This window comes from Strigops habroptila, chromosome 1 (assembly GCF_004027225.2).
Source record: "Strigops habroptila isolate Jane chromosome 1, bStrHab1.2.pri, whole genome shotgun sequence".
Classification (NCBI taxonomy): domain Eukaryota; kingdom Metazoa; phylum Chordata; class Aves; order Psittaciformes; family Psittacidae; genus Strigops; species Strigops habroptila.
This window is the reverse complement of record NC_044277.2, coordinates 7,752,653-7,771,970: the sequence shown is the minus strand read 5'-3', so window position 1 is coordinate 7,771,970 and position 19,318 is coordinate 7,752,653. Positions and strand designations below refer to the sequence as shown.

Sequence of the window (19,318 nt, the reverse complement as noted above, 5' to 3'; positions counted from 1 at the left end):
CTCTTCCTTTCAACTTATGTCACTGAAGAGCACCAATGTAAATGAACTCATGAGGACAGGATCAAAGTAGAATTGAGACTTTCTTTTTTATATCCTTGAATCTCCTGTCCCTTTTTCCACACTGAAATTTAATTTCCTTTTCAAAGAGAGCTTCTGGAGCTTATGAAAATTGACCCAAAAGATTACAAGGGCTTTGTCACCCTTCCAATCTCTCGGAAAGATCCATAATTAGGGAGGTTTTTCCTTTGACATGTGTGCCCTGAAGGCAAATATATAATTCAGACTTACAATTATATGAATGAGTTATTTCAACGTACTGGATACACACAAGCCCAGCCGTTACAAAGAGTTGAAAGACCTCATGCGTCTCAAAGGACTAAATACGCATCAAGGCATTTCTTCTACTGGTTTGTTTTCATTTATGCCAAGACTAAATGCAATCACAGCAAGGACCTGGGATGTATGTTTGCCACAGAGATAAATATATCACATGCAGTAAAAACACACCTAACAACCAAACTGCTGACCTCAGAGAGTAGTTATTTATACCCCACTGGAAATTAATTCTGCGAGCCGAGATGTGCGAGTGGGTACCTAAGACAGCAAGTCTGCTCTTTTCTCTCTAACGGAGCAATACTGTCTCTTTCCTCTCTCGGCGCACAGCCTACCCTAAGGGGGAAAACCCCAAAGATCATCACGAAAACAAGGGTGCAGGACCTCGCAAGGCTGATCCCTCCCGCCGGTCCCCGCTTGTCAGCGCCCACCCTACAGCAGAACGGGGCAGGACCGGTCCTCGGGGATCGGGGGATGCCGCGGGACCGGTCCCCGCAGCCACCACTGCGCCCCAGCCCCGAGCACTCGGTGTTGCGAGGAAAATCCGGGGGAAATTCCGGCTGGATAGGGCGAAGGCTCCCCGCTCCGGAGTGCCGGGGCACCCGCCGGAGGATGCTGCAAGCTCCGCCAGCGCCGGGGCCGCCCCCCTCTGCTAAATAATCATAATGATTTACGAAAAGCCCAACAACTTCACAGCCGAATGAGGAGCTGGAAGGCAAGGGGAAGCTCCCGCCGCGCCTTCTGCGGCGGGGGGGAGCAGGAGGACTTCCAGGTAAGCGGGGAGGAAGGAGAAGGAGAGCAAGGAGGGTCCGGCGATACTTACGGCAGGGCGCAAGGGGCTGGCGGGGCGCCGAGCCCCATGGCCAGGGAAGGGCGGACGGGCGGTCGCTGCTGCTAGTGCCGCTGCCTTGCTGTCTGCCTGCGCTGCCCGTGGAGCCTCTCCGGGCGCCCCGTCCCTCCCCTTCCCTCCGCGGCGGGGCTTCCTGCCGCTCATATAGCGCGCCCTCAGCCACGTGGACGGCGCCGGGGGCCCCGCCGGCTCCTCCTCGGAGCCGGGCAGGGCGGTACCGGGGCGGCTGCACCCCGCCATCCCCTCCCGCTCCCCCCCAATCACCTCCCGCTCCCCCTCCATCCCTCCCGTTCCAGCCGCTGGGCTGCGCGACCGCGAACCCGAGCGTCTCCGCTGGGAGCGGTGCCGGGGTAAATCCGGGCTCCGAGGTGAGCTCCCTGGAGGGTCACCACCCAGGAACACCGGTCTTCTCCTCGAAACCCCTGTAGCTGACACTGGGCTGTGTGGATCCTGAACGTGGTCGCAGGAGGGAAAGTGGGAGGAAATTCCATGCTTCTCAGAGGAGAAAACATACGGTGCATCATTAATCATAATAAAAAAATAGCACTTAATCGATAATACCTTATTTTAGTCCAGCCACCATTTAAGGTGACTATAAAGCACTGTAGGATTAAAAAGAATACAGCATCATTAAGGAATCCCCCAGACAGAAACATTCCACTGATGAAGTGTCTGCTAAAACTATTTAACAACATAATGCTGGCTTTTTTAGTGTCGATGTGTAAAGACTGAAGCCGAGACAAGAAGTGGGAAGGTTATAACACCTCCAGAAAAGCAAATGATCTCTCTGGTCTTCTCCCCCGTAGGCAGTGTAACATGCACAGTGAACATCCACAGCACATGTTAGAGGGGAGAACCTATTCCTGAGCTCTGAAGAACATGTCCCTTAACGCTGGGCAGCCGGTGTGTAACTCCCTTTTGTGGAGGGGATGACTTTATAGGTCATTAATCTACTTACCGAAACTGCCCACGTTGTTAGTTTATTACATCCAGCACAACATACTTCCAGTGGAAACTGTAACGTGCTACGTAGGAGCTGTAAGTTGTCAATCGTCACTGAGCCTGTTTCCATAGAGTTATATTAGTAAAAGCTTAAGTGTGAATTCAGACCAGTATCACAGTGTGTGCAGATATTTGTGTCCAGGTGCGAGCACCTGGGACAGGCTGAGCTTTGTGCTTAGGAGCATAAGCCCACACAAACCTTCAAGGGGCTCCCCCATCACTAAATCCTGCCCCTGGATACTGCAGAGCAACATAGTGTTGTACCCTTCATAAACAGGGCTTGGAGGGGATTTAATCTAAAGTAATGAGGGTAAAAAAACCCTCTAGTCTTCTTGCACAAGGAACATATCAACACAAGGAGTTAGTGTGTGAAGGAAACAGTGCATTAAATAGCTCTTCACTGCTTTTTCCCAGGAGCTGCTTGCCACTTTGCTGGAGGTGGGCTAAGGCTCTTGAGGAACTCCGATTTCATCACCTGTGGCAGTTTCTGCAACCCTTTTGACATGATACTCTCATACCTTCAGGCAAATTAGTTGAATTTGCTGCTTCACTTCCTTCCTGATGATTGTGGGTGAGTGGGGCTGTTTATGGAAATATCACTGGGGAACAGCTCACCAGCCAAAAGGCTGTACATCAGGTTTGGAGATCCCTCCCAAGCATTCCTGAGGTGATGGGGAGAGTGAGACGGTGATGTGGGCTAAGAAGAATATCCTATGAAAGCAACAGTGTCCAGGGAAGGGTCTGAGCAATCTGTATTTCACTGTTGTGCCACACTGATCTGTCCACAAGTTTAACAGAGAAGAAGAATTATTCCAGTAGAACAGGTGATTTTTCATTATACTGTACATAATGTTTTGCAAGTGTGTCCATAGGTTGTAGCAAGGGAAGCACCCTGCAGTCAGGAGTGTCCTGATTGATAGTTAATCAAGATGACACTGGCACAGGGTGCCCAGAGAAGCTGTGGCTGCCCCATCCCTGGCAGTGTTCAAGGCCAGGTTGGACACAGGGGCTTGGAGCAACCTGCTCTAGTGGAAGGTGTCCCTGCCCGTGGCAGGGGGTTGGAACTGGGTGAGATTTAAGGTCCCTTCCAACCCAAACCAGTCTGTGATTCTATGACTGAAGAAATGGAGCAGGGGATAATATGAATTTTTCTCTGCATTTTCAGCCCTATTTCTCTGGAATACACAAGGGGTAAGATATGGCACAGCCCTCCAGCCACCCCGGCCTGGGTTACAAGTTGCAAGGAAGAGATATGGAAGCAAGCTCTTCTCTGGTTTCTGCCAGAAAAGCTCCTTTCTGCAGAGCAAGGCAGAAGAGGAGGGTGCTTGCCCCAGGGGTGCCTCAGGGGGCATGACACAGCAATAGGGGTGGAGCACAGGTAAGTGCGGAGCACAGAGTGGTTCCTCAGGTCTCTGCTAGTGCCTGGCTGAGCCAAGAGCAGAGAACAAGACCAAATCCTCCTGAAACAGCAAGTGTGGAACCTATTTCTCTTTGTTATGTTGGTGTTACACTCAATTAACCCCTTTGGATGCTCTCAACTTCTCTGATGCACCCCAATGAGCAAGTGCTCTCTTGATAATGCCTTAGTAATTACAGCAGGGTCCAACTCAGAGGGCTGGATCTGGTCCCCTTTATACTGTATCATTTTCCTAGCAAGTGTCATTTAGATGTTTTTGGGAAAGAATCCAGGATTTGTTTCACAGACAGTATTTCCTCAACAGCTCAGTGAATATGAAAGAGTTTGAACTAACCATGCAAATCTCACTTGTCTTCTTATGTGGAGAAACGATATCTATTCTAAACTCTGGGCCAGGGCTTTCAGCTGCTGATAGGGGATAACTATGCAGACATCAAAGTAGCTGTATCAGCTTTCACCAAGTGGGGATCCAGCCCTTTATTCATATTTTAAAATTCAGAAGCTGTGCCTAGGTAAAGCATTTTTTCTCTATATTTTTAAGTAGCCAGTATTCATTTTTATAGCTGTTCCCTCAGTGGCAGGATTGTTTCTCAGTAGTCAATGTTTAAAGGCCCTTCAAGGCTGAAGGAATTAAAAATGAATAATTTAAAGCTGGTCTGTGATGCAGACTTTTTAACATATGTTTTACAGGCCATGTAGAACTACTTTTTTGTCTTGTCAGTAGATATTTTACAAACATGCTGTGCTGGAACCAAAACTCTCTCTTATTTAAGACTCAGATTTGAGCCCTCCTATGTATCGACACAGCAGCGTGCTGGAGTCTACAAGCCATAACAAGGAAGTCATTATCACCAGCGCTGATCAGAAAAGATGAGAAATGAAGCAATTTCACCTTTATTTCCCCTTACACACACGGGTAAACCAGACATGGGCAGAACTATGGCTCTCCCATCTCAGAAAGCCTCATCCCAAGGTAAAGACAGAGGAACTGCAGTTTGTTTAACCTAAAGCTGCAGAAGGGCTGGTCCCAGGTGGTGCTGGAGAAGGAGGCATGAGACATGTTGGCTTTTGGCTGTTTTTTGAAGGTTGTCTGGGCAATTGTTTTGTCAACCTCCTGTTACCTTCCTAAACAAGGTAGTGCTAGGAACGCCAGCTTAGTCACTCTTGGCAATTTTAATAAGGAGTAATAATTGCTGGTAAATGATTCGACAATGATTCACCTTTTCTGGACTTCATTTCTTGTCCCTTCCTAACTCCTTGCAACAGCAAAGAGAGGAGGCGCTTACTCTGCGGATGCTCAAAATCAGCCCAGGTTTCAGCCTTATGGACTGGTTTCCACACTCTTCATTGTTTTCCTGGATTGTCCAGTGTTCCATTTCTATTTTATTGTTACTTCAGATTTGCAATTAGAAAGAAATTGTTTTGATTATTTTAAAAGCTTTTTGGGCCCAAAACCAATTTCAAGTACTTCGGCAAGACGTAAGGATAGGCACTACGCTGGGAGAGCGCAGATTTGGGCTTGTGTTTGCTCTCCCCTCATTTGCTTTCCCTTCAGTAGGTAATCTGTCATCTTTCAAATAAGCCAATTGCCATTGTGTCTAGGCCAAGAAGAAGTTAAAATAGAAAATCAGCATTTGGTGTGTACACGGTTGCCAAGAAGCCATTTCTTCTCGCCTATGTAAATAAATAGTCATTCAGAAATGATTGGCTTGCTCTAAGAGATGCGCTAAGTGCTACCACTGCACCATGGGAGAAAAAAAGAGAGGACCCAGGGGTGTGCTCAGCTAGTGCCCCATCCCCAGGTTCCCCCAGTAGTTCTGTCAAAGGGGACCATTCTTTGCACAGGCCAAAATGTCATTGGATAAATACTGCCTCAATTAACATAGCAGGGGTGATTACTGACCTGGCTGGTTATGTCTCCAGTCCAGGACCAAGCTCCATGCAGGTGGATCCCTTTATGAGGCAAAGTGATTTACTGATAAACCTGTATATTTCTAAGTAGCCAATCATTCATGTTTGTTGTGTATTTTACAGAGACACACCTAGCGATTGGCATGACTAGCTGTGAAAGAGACTAAATAATTCCAACAAAACTTCATAAATGTGAAACTAACAACATTGACCACAGACTCTGCACAATTTGGTTATTCTTACTGGTAAGAGAAACACATGGTCTACATGTATCTTGTCTCCACTGAAGACGTAAAAGGTGTTCTGTACTTGAACGTGTCAGAGGCACTGCTCTTATTTTACGTAACTTTCTACAGTTTATGCACAGTGAGAGCAAGCTTTATAATGCTATCTGATGGCAATTGACTTTGCCATGATTGATAGACAGTTTTATCTTGTCCAGTTTGGTGGTTTGAGATTTTTGGGATTTTTTTTGGAAACAACACGCTGCACTTCTGATAGATGTCACCAAACTGCGATAGTCTCCCCTGATCCAAAGCCTACTAAAGGCAACTAGCACGAGCTCAGGTTTAAAATGGGCTTTTCAGGTCACATCTTTAACTTCTGCACTTCACAGAAGCAGACTCTGGCACTGAGGTGTGTTAAAAGCAGAGAGAAAAGAAACAAAAAAGCATCCAACATCCTTCCCTGCTCTCGGAGTTCAAATAGCGAGGAGCTGTAACAGCTCAGTGGCACTGGCATATGGCTGATGCTCTCAGCATCTGCTTCACAGCACCTAGTTGCAGGACCACATCTGAGACAGGTAGCTTTGACATCAGAGCAGGATTTCTTTTGAGGCCAAACTGTTACATAGAGACAGGTTTTCACCTTCTAGGACTCATTAGTGCTGTACACGGGAGCATCAGCTGTTGGTGAAGGTTGTAATATGGCACAACCTGCTCTCAATAAATATCTGAGAAAGCCAGAGAAACCTTTCAGGATTGCAGCACATCAAAACACACAGCAAACACCACAAGCTCGATTTGCAGAAATATTCAACAGATCTGGATCTTAAGCAAACTCAATAAAAACCAATCCAAGCTATGAAATATTTCTTTGCTGTTATACTCTTAAATAAATGTATTTTTTGCTATAAGGACAATATAAAACCTGAGAGGAATAATAAACACTAAATAAGAATAAAACACTGTGAGGATATCAAAATAGATAAAACTATAGTACCTCTGTCAGGATATAGGAAGTTAAATTCATGTAGGAACATTCATCAGCCATCAATAATTTGCTGCAGAACAAACAAGTGGCATAAGCAGGATAAAGGTAAGTAACTATATGGCAGAGACATGTATGGTATGCTTTTTAGATGTTTCATACACATGTAGCATGTTCAATCTCCCCAACATACATGACCCTTCTTGGCAGCTCAGGCATCACCTATGGAAAGTCGCAACAGTAAAATTCACCTGACTTACCTTCATGCATCTTGATCTCATAGAGCCTTGAGAACCATCTATTCCCAGTGCTTAGGCTGAAAATTCTCAGCTTTTCCCAATGCTGTGGTTTAGCTCTAGCCAGCCACCAAGCTCCACACAGTCACTCATTTTCCCCTAGTGGGATGGGGGAGAAAATCAGAAGGGTAAAAGTGAGAAAGCCTGTGGGCTGAGATAAAGGCAGTTTAATAAGTAAAGCAAAAGCTGCACACACAAGCAGCAAAAGAAGGAATTCATTTAGCAGTTCCCATCAGCAGGCAGGTGTTCAGCCATCTCCAGGGCAGAAGGGCTCCTTCACACATAACAGTGACTTGGGAAGACAAACACCGTCACGCCGAACATCCCCCCCTTCCTTCTTCTTCCCCAGCTTTATATGCTGACCATGATGTCATACAGTATGGAATATCCCTTGGGTCAGTTGGGGTCAGCTGTCCTGGCTGTGTCCTCTCCCAATTCCTTGTGCGCCCCCAGCCTGCTCACTGGTGGAGTTGTGTGAGGAGCAGAAAAGGCCTTGGCTCTGTGTAAGCGCTGCTCAGCAGTAGCAGAAACATCCCTGTGTTATCAACACTGGTTTGATGACATGTCCAAAACACAGCCCCATACTAGCTACTATGAAGAAAATTAACTCAATCCCAGCCAAAACCAGCACATTCTCCACTCCTTATTTCATACCATTTACATCATGCTCAGGTCTCACACTATCCAATACAACCTCATTAACAACTACCACCCTTCCCATCCTTTGATTTAATACACAGATAACATTCCCTTTGTCTGTGGACCACCCTGTGAAATCTCTATACAATGTCTGAAGTGTGATGCCTGCAAAATATCCATTGAGTTAATTTAGTGCTTGACTTTGGGTACCAACTGTTACAGTGGTCACTCAGGACAGACAAGGTGATGTGTTGCATGGAGTTACTGAGCACCAAAGCCAGCTCAGGTTGGGCTTCTTGTTCTCCATTGCTTCAATGTGGTTCCTGCTATAGTAATTCCTATATCAAGGGACTCAAATAATGGGTTACAACAGTTTAAAGATATTTTCCATTACAGTTTCCACCCCTGGTTCCTTTAGACATTGCAATGAACTCTTTCCATTGCTTCTAGCCTGGCTAGCAACAAGGGGTTCCTGCTGTAGTAATTCCCGTAACATGCAGCTCAAATCCTGGGTTAAAACAATTTAAAGCTATTTCCATTACAGTCTCCACCCCAGTACCTTTGGACCAGACCATAGGGTTTAACATCACTCCCCGCCTTGCTCTTGCTCTGGCTTGGACTTATCCATGGACTGCAGTCCCTTAGGGGTGTACCTGCTCTGTCGTGGGCTTACTCATGTCCACATGCTTTGAGGTGCTCCAAGAGAACCTCATGCACAGCCATCAATGCTTCAGTGTGTACCTTCTCCAGCGTGGACTTGTCCTTGATCACAGTCCCTTCAGAGGTACCTCTGCTGTGGCACAGACATAACCACAGATGCTTCAGGATGTACCTGCTCTGGTGTGGACACATTCACAGCCACAGATGCTTCACGGTGTCCTGCTCCCACATGGACTCATCCACAGGTCACAGTCCCTTCAACACCAGCTCACAGTGGAGTTCCAGCCTGTCCAGTGCAGCAGCACAGGAACAGCAGCGATGCCCCGGCCATCTACCAGCACAGGTACATTACTGCTGTTATCAGAACATTCCCAGCCACAGCAGATAAGATGACAAGCAGCACAGCAGTACAGTGAGCTCTGAAAGCAAAAAGCAGCCACTAACGAGCACTAGACTAATGTAGAGTAAGGCAAGCAAAGCAAGCCCCATGGCAAGCACAGGAGCCTGTCAATTAGTAGCTAAACAGCAATAGCAGCTATAAATTTGATCTAGCACATTGCATTAAAATCTGTTGTTCTCTCAAGCACTTTGAGCTCCATGTTGGGCACCAAAAAGGGCTGTTGTGGTTTAACCCCAACAGGCAACCAAGTCCCACAGAGCTGCTCATGGGATGGGGAAGAGAATCAGAAGGGTTAAAGGGAGAAAGGTAAGTGTTCAGCCATCCCTAGGAAAGCAGGGCTCCATCACTCTTTACCTGGGAAGACAAATGCCATCACTCTGAATGTCCTCTTTCCTCCTTCTTCTTCTCCCAGCTCTATATGCTGAGCATGACGCCATATGGTCTGGAATATCCCTTGGGTCAGTTGGGATCCTGAGTGTGTCCCCTCACAGCTTCTTGTGCACCCCCAGCCTGCTCATTGGTGGTGTGAGGAGCAGAAAAGGCCTTGGCTCTCTCTGAGTACTGCTCAGCAGTAAGGAAAACATCCCTGTGTTATCAGCGCTGTTTCCAGCACAAATCCAGAAACAGCCCCACACTAGCTACTATGAAGAAAGTTAACTCTAGCCTAGCCAAAAGCAGCACACTCAAGCAAAGACTTGAAATTGTGTGCATTGTGCATAAACTGATGGTGAAGTTATTAGCATCATTAATTTTGTTTCATTTCGGCTATCCCCCTGGAGAGTCAGGAAAAAAAACAGACGGTGAAATTAGAGTTAGAAAATAAACATTGTTGATTAGGTTGAAGTGTCTATTAGGCTTGTGTTTGAGTTTCCAGCCCGCAAGAAGAATGGCAAGCAAAGCCTGTTAAAGACACGTTTTGACAGGAATGCACTTTTCTGTGGCTTGAACAAAATAAATATAGTAATGCAGAAGAACCTTTTCAAAGCCAGGCTTATGTGCTTGTCTGATCAGCACTAACTGTTTCATCTCTTCTGAATGTCACAGAGGCACACAAACTGCACCACCGTGCAGTTTTCAAGATAAACGTTTTTCCTCAAAGGACATCTCGCACATACCAAGGGCTGTACATGCTGCATTCAGTTAAACACGCTAACAAATCCAAACACTGCTTGCATGTGAAGTCGTCCCCTGGGAAACTTATGCGTAAAACAAGGAACCACACCTGGCAGATGTTAGTCACACAGCTTAATTTAGTATCGAAAGGCATTTATGTTGAATGGCAGAAAAGGAATATAATAAGCTAGATAGATAGGATAGAAAACGTTTTTTTTTTCTTGCCAGATATATTAGTTAAAATAACATTTTGCCGTCCTTCCCAGCTGATGGGACAGGCTGGGCAGGGATAAATGGTGTGGGCAGAATCCCCCCAAAGAGGGATGGTAAGTGCATGTGCTGGGGTAATGCTGAAGATCTGTGGCTAACCCACAGCTTGGAGCTTGCTGTAGGACAGAGCATTTGAGATGTTACCTGAGAAAAAAATAGGTCTAGAAATAGATTTCTCAGATGTAGACTGGAAAACACTTAGGTTTCATCATTTCTGTGTGCAAAAGCTAGAGAGTTCTTCACTAAAGCAGCACTAAGTCAGCTGTAATGGCTGTTTTAGATCTGGTATTAACAAATCAGCGATGAGAGAAGAGCTTGTCATCAAAGAAGGTTTTTGGAGTAACTGATCATGACTTTTTTTTCCACTGAAGTTGCAGGGTAAGATAAACAAAAGCAAGACTACAAATACAGTTCCCTGATTGCAGAGGAGCAAAGTTGGGTAAGCTAAGGAATTGCTTTTATGATTGGAGATGAGAGCTGGACAAAAGATTTCAAAGACTTGAAAATGGTCTTTCTGTACACCAGATAGGTGCTACGTTCTAAACATAACCTACATCTGAGAAACTGGGGAGAGGAAAAAACAAAGTGATTTAGAAAACCAGAGAAGAACTAATCTAAGCTTACTACAGGGTGATTTCTTAAACTAAATTTAGAAGAAAGAATGAAGTTAAGATCTGGAGGTAAATACAAAATGGGATGAAAGGCAAACCTGTGCTTACCCGAGAGAGATTAAACAAGATTAATTTGTAAGTTGATTTGAGACAAAAAGTGATTCTCAGGAAAAGATTAATGTAGTAGATTGTGCTTACCTGGTGTTTGACGAAGCAGGTGAAATGGTGCTACTCAGACAACTGGCTGTTTTTTTGGAAACTAAGGGTGGAATGAGACTGGTGGTCCAAAGTCCGTGTGTGCTGAGCATGAACTATTAGATGTTACAAACAGAACATTTGGTGCTTTATGTAAAAGTGGATTCAAAATAGCTTTTTGAGAACCTTTGCACTTTTCCCAATCTCCTACCATCTCATCGGATGTACTGGTGTTGAAGTGTTCGCTTTCACCACTGCAGCAACTCAACTGTTCTACAAGGTTCTGCATGCAGCCAGGGTGCAGAAACATCTCTCTCCAAGTTGTGGAGCAAGGAGCATGTCCAGTGTAGTTTAAAATGCTGCACAACACTTCCTCATGCTATCACAGAGGCAGAAGGGTGTCTTATCACCCAAATCAAGCTAAAAGATAAGCCCATCACTCAGAAAGAGGAAGTATCCAGCTAAAGGACAGCTCTTGGGTGTGTAGGAAGAGTTACGTAGGCTGGGAGATTACCTGCTTCACAGCTGGAAAGCAAGTAGCAGATTTGAGGGAGTTGTCACTTTAGACCGAGGTAAGCGAGGTGAACCTCACCCTTAGGAATTAATAAAACCATCTGCGTTGAGATAAGAACTCTTTACTTGCTTCCAGTGAAGGAGGGGAAAGATTGTGGTGTACAAGATGATTCAGCTGCCAGAAGGATGAAGCCATGAAATGGGCAAATGAGATTTGCTAAGCCTTTCAAAATGAAAGCTGAGGGGGAATCTGATTGCTGTTGATTGATTGGGAAGTGAATGTCAGGGAATGGGAGAAGGTATAGCAGCTGAAGGAGGAATGAGTATCAGCTGCAGGTGGATGTATTCAGGCTGTAAATTAAAATAATGTTACTAACTACCATATAAGAAGACAAAAAGAGGCAAGAAAGCCTCAAGAGGAGAAGGGAGAACAAATTCTCCGAAGTTTACATATGGGACTTGATGCATTCCTGGGGAATATTTTATATGGTTTCCTGTATGAGAAAACAACCTGCCTTAATGAATCAGACCTATACGTCATCATATAAGGAAATGTAGCTTGATGTTACATATGCTGAAAGATATCCATCACTAGCAAGCGGTATCAGTTATGTTGTGCTAAAAGTAAGAAACAAAGATATTAAACAGCCTGGTCCCAGCAAAGGCCACCATCCGAGATCCTTTCCTAACCTCTCTAATGGGCAAAAGGATGCTTGGTTTGCTCCTACAGGAGTGCTGATGCTATGAGCAGCCCAAAGAAGGCTGAAAATAGGGAGCTGCTTATCATGGGAAGTGCTGTTGAGGTCATAGAATCATAGAATGGTTAGGGTTGGAAAGGACCTTAAGATCATCTAGTTCCAACCCCCCTCTGCTATTATTAATATGTTCACATAAACAGTCACATACTATGCAACGTTAAAGTTTCCCAAAGATAAATTGTTCCAAAATGCAGTTTTTAAAGGTTTGCTTTTGGGCAGAGAAAGGATTTTTTTATTTAAAAACAGAAGCTAGCTGGTACAGCACAATATAGCATGAGCTACTGTTCCATTTCCTCTGTTACTGCTAGTCTGTGTCATCAAATGCACTTTTTATTTTTCTCCTTACTTACATTGTACTTAAAGCAGTTTGAGAAGTCAAATTAAGTTTTGTTCAAGATACACGGGGGAAAAACCCTGCTGTGATCCAGGTTGGCATTCCAGTTTCATCACTGTTAATTAAATAGAATGCATTTCAAAGTAAGCTTCATGAATACATACAAGGTTGAGATGCCTTTGCAACTGTCCCAGTCTTCTACTATTTCTTCTTGAAGACATTTTCTCTGGTTGAGAACTCTCCTACATGCTTGAGCATTGAAACTTGATCTGTTGATAGGTTCAGACACAAGGGCTCCATCCTCAGCTGGTATAAGTCAGCTTTTTGGCGCCTTCCATAGATCTATGATGATTTGTATCATGCAGGGATCTACCTTCACCTTTTATTTTGTAGAACACTCATTATGTCTTTCTTTTTGCCTACCTTTTAATTCACATAATTAAAAGTTCCATCTAACCCTATGTAAAGTATGTATCATAGGAACATCATAGAAACTGAAAATGTACAGTTGCTTAAGAAATAAACCCCTGGGCTGCTACATTCTCTTTTTTCCCCTGGTATCTTCATAGATCTTCTCAGTGATATACCCTGCCTCTCTTTACTTCAGAGATACACCCATCCTAGAGCATATAAAATACTGTTTCTCTGTTGTTCTACTTCCCTTCTCTTTACTGTATTAAAGCCTGTGTATTGTCATTATTGGATGATACCTATATCATTTACACTGTCATTCCCACAGTTGCCATCAAGGGTCAAGGACCTATTTAGTATGAACACACGTTTCCTACTGCAACCGGCTTATAGTCCAGCCACTCCTCCCTGAAAAGCAGTTGCAGAGGAGCTGAGATACCATCCTTATGGAATGCTTTTATGTCTCTGAGCACTGACAAGAGAGATGCAGTTTCCTGCAAAGCTATTTCTTGTTTTACACCAAGGAAAATGAGGAAAGCAGGAAACAATATGCATAAGGACATGAGGACAGAGCACAGCACATACACCACCTCCCAGCTGCCCCCATGATGTGTTAACTGCTCCACCAAGAAGTCAGAAAAGCAGGTTGACAGCAGTTTACATAAGGCAGTAGAACACATTCTACTGAATTCTCCAAGATCTGAATTGAACCTGAAATGCAGAAAATATTTCTCTTTATCTCAGAAACTAGAAGGTTGTGGACAATGGTACCTCCTGAAAGGGGCTGAACAAACTCAATTCTTCTTATCTCCATTTGTCACCTGAAGAACTGTTGCTTCCTGGGGCAGCAGCTCAGAAGTCTTGTCTTATTTTGCTTACAAAACTATTCTTATCTGTGCAGACCACATCCTTGCAATCGTTCCCATGACTATGTAGCATGTAGTTATGTTAAAAAAAGATTAGCTCTCTTTTTAGCAAATAAAATAACCTGCTGTATTTTTATCTATTTATGTATTTCCTCTGCAGAACAGAGGAGAATGTGGACTTTTAGGTGTAGAAAAAGTATATGAAAGCTTTAAAATAGATTTAAGATGAGGATCAGCCAAAAGATCTGGACAAGTCATCTGATCTGATGCATGCAGCAACACAGTCCACAGGGGTTTATTCAGTTAACCCTTAATAAGTGGAGCAAGAAGCATTGGTCTGAAAGACATCAAAGGCTTCCAGAGACCAAGAAGCCACCACTTCTCTTGCTACTCTTTGGCAATAGTTTGTCTCACTTACTGTATGAAACCCCTCCCTATGTATTTTCCTTGCATGCATCTGGCTTCAGCCTACAGCTGTTAATTCTTGTTTCTCTCTTCTGTGTAACAATGCCCACTGGAAACAGAATTGTCTTCGTTTGAAGGTCCTCCATGCCATAATCAAGTTAGCACTGTGATCTGCTTGGGATTAATTAAATAAATTGAGTTTTTCCAGTCTCTCACATGGGATATATCTGACCAGATGTGAACTTCTACCCAACAGATGGCTATACAGCAGTGCTCACCATCTCTTTGGAGTCAGCACAGAGAAATGAGCCCTTCCAGGGTGAAGTTCACCTCATCTTAAAGTGTACACTTAAACCAGAGCAGGTAGATGTCCCTCGCAGCTTGCCTGTTTCTCTCTAGCAACAATGAAGGAAGCCTGTGCTGACTGGCTCATGTCACTGCCTGCATTATAGACCTCTATATTTAGGCAAGCTGAATCTGACTTTTCAACTAAGTCATTTTCCCAGCTTTGAATCATTTCCTTGCCTTTGTTCTCTACACATCACACTGATAAGACTTTGCAGCATCTCCAGCAGATGCATGATATTAATGCCTAAGTAAGAGAAGGCCTCACTTTAAGTGCTAGGAGTGCACACTGGGGCAGTTCACTGAAAATCTGATTAGGGAGATAGAGCTGGATTTCAATATGTGTGTTGTCCACAGCCTCTACTTTCTATTGATTGTACCTTGTTAATGAGATGCATATGGCACTGAGGAGAAAACACCTTCATAATTATGGTCCCCCTGGAAAAAGACCAGATGATGTCACTATTAACCTTGATATTTTTGTTCCATATCTGTTCTCCATTTTTCTGACACTAACAACCCCTGCAGCATCACAGGCTTCAGCTCCTTCCATCCATCTTGGTTTCCAGCATTAGCCATTGAGCTGTGTCTAATCATACCAGACTCAGCCATTAGCCTAGCCAGACAGCTGCCAGATGTTTTATTTTTAAATAAATACTTACATCTATTGGGTTATAAAGCAGAGAGCAATGAATCCATTCTCGATGGCTTTTTTTCTCTGCCACTTGAAGAAGACAAGCTGCGACTTACACAATGTCTGCAACAGAAGACAAAGGATTCATGCATCTGGGCAGTTCCTCTTTCATTTATACAAAGCATGTTTGGGTGTTGGTATTTTAAGCATCACTCCATAGTGGTTTATTAGGTCTGAAGGAAAGAAGTGAATAAAAGTCCTTTCTCTTGCCCAACACCTTATCCCTGTTTTAGGCATGGCTGGTTGTAATGCTCTCTTGACAAATATCATCGGTATAATATATATTTCTTCATCAGGGACTGTAGTGACAGGACAAGGGGTAATGGGTTCAAACTTAAACAGGGGAAGTTCAGGTTAGATATGAGGAAGAAGTTCTTTACTGTGAGGGTGGTGAGGCACTGGAACAGGTTGCCCAAAGAAGTGGTAAATGCTCCATCCCTGGCAGTGTTCAAGGCCAGATTGGATGGAGTCTTGGGTGACATGGTCTAGGGTGAGGCACCCCTGCCCATGGCAGGGGGTTGGAACTAGATGATCTTAAGGTCCTTTCCAACCCTAACTATTCTATGATTCTATGCTTGCTAGCCTGGGTAGCAGGCATGGCTGAGTAGGAATATGCATGTCTTTCTGGCTGGGAGAAATGAGAAGTTTTCCCATTAGAGTCCTTTTAGTTAGTTCCCTTTGGGGGTCTTCTACCACAAACTATAGGAACAGGCAGGAATGCCCTAATAAACCCTGTGTGTCTCCCTGTCCTCTGTCTTGCCCACATTCCCTCCATCCCTGTCTTCTTCACTCCACCACATTTACTAGCTCTGATTGCAGACACTTTCAGAAAAATGCACTCTTGGACGAGTGTTGCCGTTTATTCTTGCCTGTGGCTATGCCCCCACAGATGTACAGGCTGTGTTAGAGAACGAAGTTTCAGCCTACACTTGTATCATCTCACATGAACCTCATCTGTACTTATAACCTGGTCCAATCCAGATAATGAAAGCAGATTGTACTGGCTGTTTATCATGTTCCCTTCTCACATTCTCATACCATAGCTTTCTTTGAGGGAAAGCAAGAATAAATTGTGGTAGCGAAGAGATTCCTCCAAGGAATTTATTTTTATTGTTAAATTTTGCTGCACACTATTGCAGTCAGTGAGCCAAGACGATTCAGGTGAGACCACAAAATGCCCCTGCAGCTCCCTCCACATTATTCTGTAAGTGATTTATATCCATTTAGTTTTAGTTGGTAGGAATCAGCGTAAGTTAAATCAATATAAAGTGGGCTTCGATTGATTTGAGAAGGTTCACACAATGGGTTGTGCTGGTTTAAATAATCCTTTTCAAAGTGTTTTGTACCTTTAGTTAAAAAAATTACGCACAAGCCAGTTTGAGAGCTACAGATAAAACAAGTATTTTTAGTGGTGGTTCATCATAAGGGTAGTAAAGACTAGGCAAAACTGAAACCCTTGTGGGATAAATGTGGAAGTGCTGGAGACATGAAATAATTCCCTAAGAATTCAAACCATGTCTGGTATTTTGAAACTAATCTTTACTTAGCTAATATAATCCTGCATTAAAAAGAAAGAAATAAAATGGAGGGTTTTCATTTCTTCCCTTACTTTCCTGCTATTTATATCAGAGGATTTTTATAATCATCTGTTCACAACATCACACAAACAACCCTGTGACAATTGGAATAATGTTTCCTAGAGGATTAGGGGAATGTGTAGAAAGAATCATTGCTTCATGTGGGGACAATCAAACACCCATTGCAGGCATCTTTGTTCCTTAATTTCTTTGTGCTGGCACCTTGATTTGTTTCTCAAATTTAACATAAAGAAGGGTATGAAGCCACTAAAAATCTAAAATTACAATGGAACCATATGGAAATATTAAGTTTAGAAAGTCTAAGCACTTAAACCAACTGTTCAGGGTATTTTCCCCTTAATGTGCTTACATAAATCACATTAGTTTTTATGAGAGTTATTTTTCAAATTTATAGACTTTTTTTCAGATGGATCTTCATCTCCCAAGGTAGCATATGCAGAGCCTGAGTGTGCTTCTGCAAGTTAAAGACTATGAAATTTAAATTGTAACTCTGACACTGGATTTGTGGATGTCATTGCATACACCGGTTACACCTGGACTTTTGGAAGAAATAATATAATCATATAATACTTGGTTTTGCTTTTACTTTCTAATGCTCAGCTTTAGAAAACTGAATTGTCATTTCTAAATACCCAACATTCATGTTACTGATGTAAGATGAAGTGTTTATGTGGCAGTTTTAGAAATGGCCTGTGCTATGTCTTCATCTATACCAAAATCTGGAGAGAAATCATTGCCACTATTTGAGCAAACATGTCATAGAACTACTGTTTGTCTATCTTTGGCTTCTCATCAATATTTCACAGAAATCCCCCATTCCTGGAAATAGATGATTTGGGGGTGTTGTGGTTTAACCCTGGTAGGCAGCTCAGCCCCTCACAGTGGGATGGGGAGAGAATCGGAAGGGTAAAAGTGAGAAGACTTGTAGGTTGAGATAAAGGCAGTTTAATAGTTAAGGCAAAAGTTACATGCCCAAGAAAAACAAAAGAAGGAATTCATTCACCACGTCCCATTGAGGCAGGTGTTCACCCACCTCCAGGAAAGCCGGGCTCCATCATGTGTAATGGTGATGTGGGAAGACAAACACTATCACTCCAGATGTACCCCCCTTCCTCTTTCTTCCTCCAGCTTTTATTGCTAAACATGGCATCATATGGTCTGGAATATCCCTTGGGTCAGTTGGAGTCCCGGCTGTATCCCCTCGCAACTCCATGTGCACCCCCAGCCTACTCATTGGTGGTGTGAGGAGCAGAAAAAGCCTTGGCTCTGTGTAAGCATTGCTCGGTAGTAATTAAAACATCCCTGTGTTATCAACACTGTTTCCAGCACAAATCCAAAACACAGCCCCATACAGGCTGCCATGAAGAAAATTAACACTATCCCAGCAAAAACCAGTACAGGGGAATATCTCATAATTTAGAAAAATAAAATGTCTAGCTTTTATGAGTTATATTTATATTTCTGTATTTAAATTTTGTATTTATCTAATAATACTTATAGATAATGTAAATGCATATTAATTGTATTTTGTTTATATATACTCTTTCTAGTTTTGATAAGAACATGTACTGAATGTGCCCTGAAAGTTCAGAAAGCAGAAGACAAACCAAAATTTTCCAACATTTATTATAATATTGAATGCAGAGTTTTAACATTGATTTGGACATATTTTAGTTCACCCATTTGATTCTGGCGCTACTGTGAAAATCAGTGAGAATCTCTTGAGTGCATTTGGCTACACTAAACCCAAGAGAAAAACCAACATAGCAAAGCTTCCTCCCCTTTCCACTGCAAGACTACCCCAGTGCAGGTTGATTCCCAGCCCTTCCTACTATTTTGAAGCCATGTGTGCTGACTGGTCAATCCACACAGTGCTGCAGAGAGCTCACATAGAGCGTACTGTGCTCTGTGCCTGCCTATCACAGCACATCGAGGGTCTAAGAAGAGAGTTCAGATACTCAGCTTGCAGTTGAGAAGCAGAAACCATGTCAGACAAAGCACAGAGTACCTCACACATCCTGCCAGCCAAACCAGATTTCACCTTGGAGCTCCTGAAATCACCTTAACAGACCCTATTTGCACCACTCACTGTGCAGGTATGGGTGTAGAATTTGGAGGCACAGCTTGCCTTATACTTCCTATGTACAATCCCAACTTCACCATATCCAGTGATGGCCAGTGTCTGGAAAGTGAATCTAAGCATATTTACAACATAAATAAGGTGAAAGGTAGTCACAACAAGGATAACGAGTAAGTAGGACGAATCAGACGAAGCAGGTCTGCTAGCTAGACCTGCCCTTGGGACAGAGGCTGGATTCTGACTCATGTTAGTCAGTGCTTAAAGCATCTTTGAACACTGGTAATAGCACTCCGTCTTGCCCTGGTGAGACTCGAAAGTTCTTCAGAAAAAGGAGAACAAAAGCTCACCAAAAGGTCAAAGTAGTCACGGAGAAGGTTTTGTTCCGCCTTTGATACTGACAGTGACTCA

General features: G+C 43.6%; 1 protein-coding gene across 1 annotated transcript in view; it reads right to left on the bottom strand.

Annotated features, from left to right (window-relative positions):
* Window positions 1-1,333, bottom strand: part of ST3GAL1 (ST3 beta-galactoside alpha-2,3-sialyltransferase 1) — a 72,609-nt gene extending 71,276 nt beyond the window's left edge. Inside the window, exon 1 of the mRNA XM_030486407.1 lies at window positions 1,157-1,333. The gene's annotated coding sequence lies outside the window, so the exon portion shown is untranslated. The remainder of the gene's footprint in view (window positions 1-1,156) is intronic.
* Between the last annotated feature and the right edge of the window lie 17,985 nt (window positions 1,334-19,318).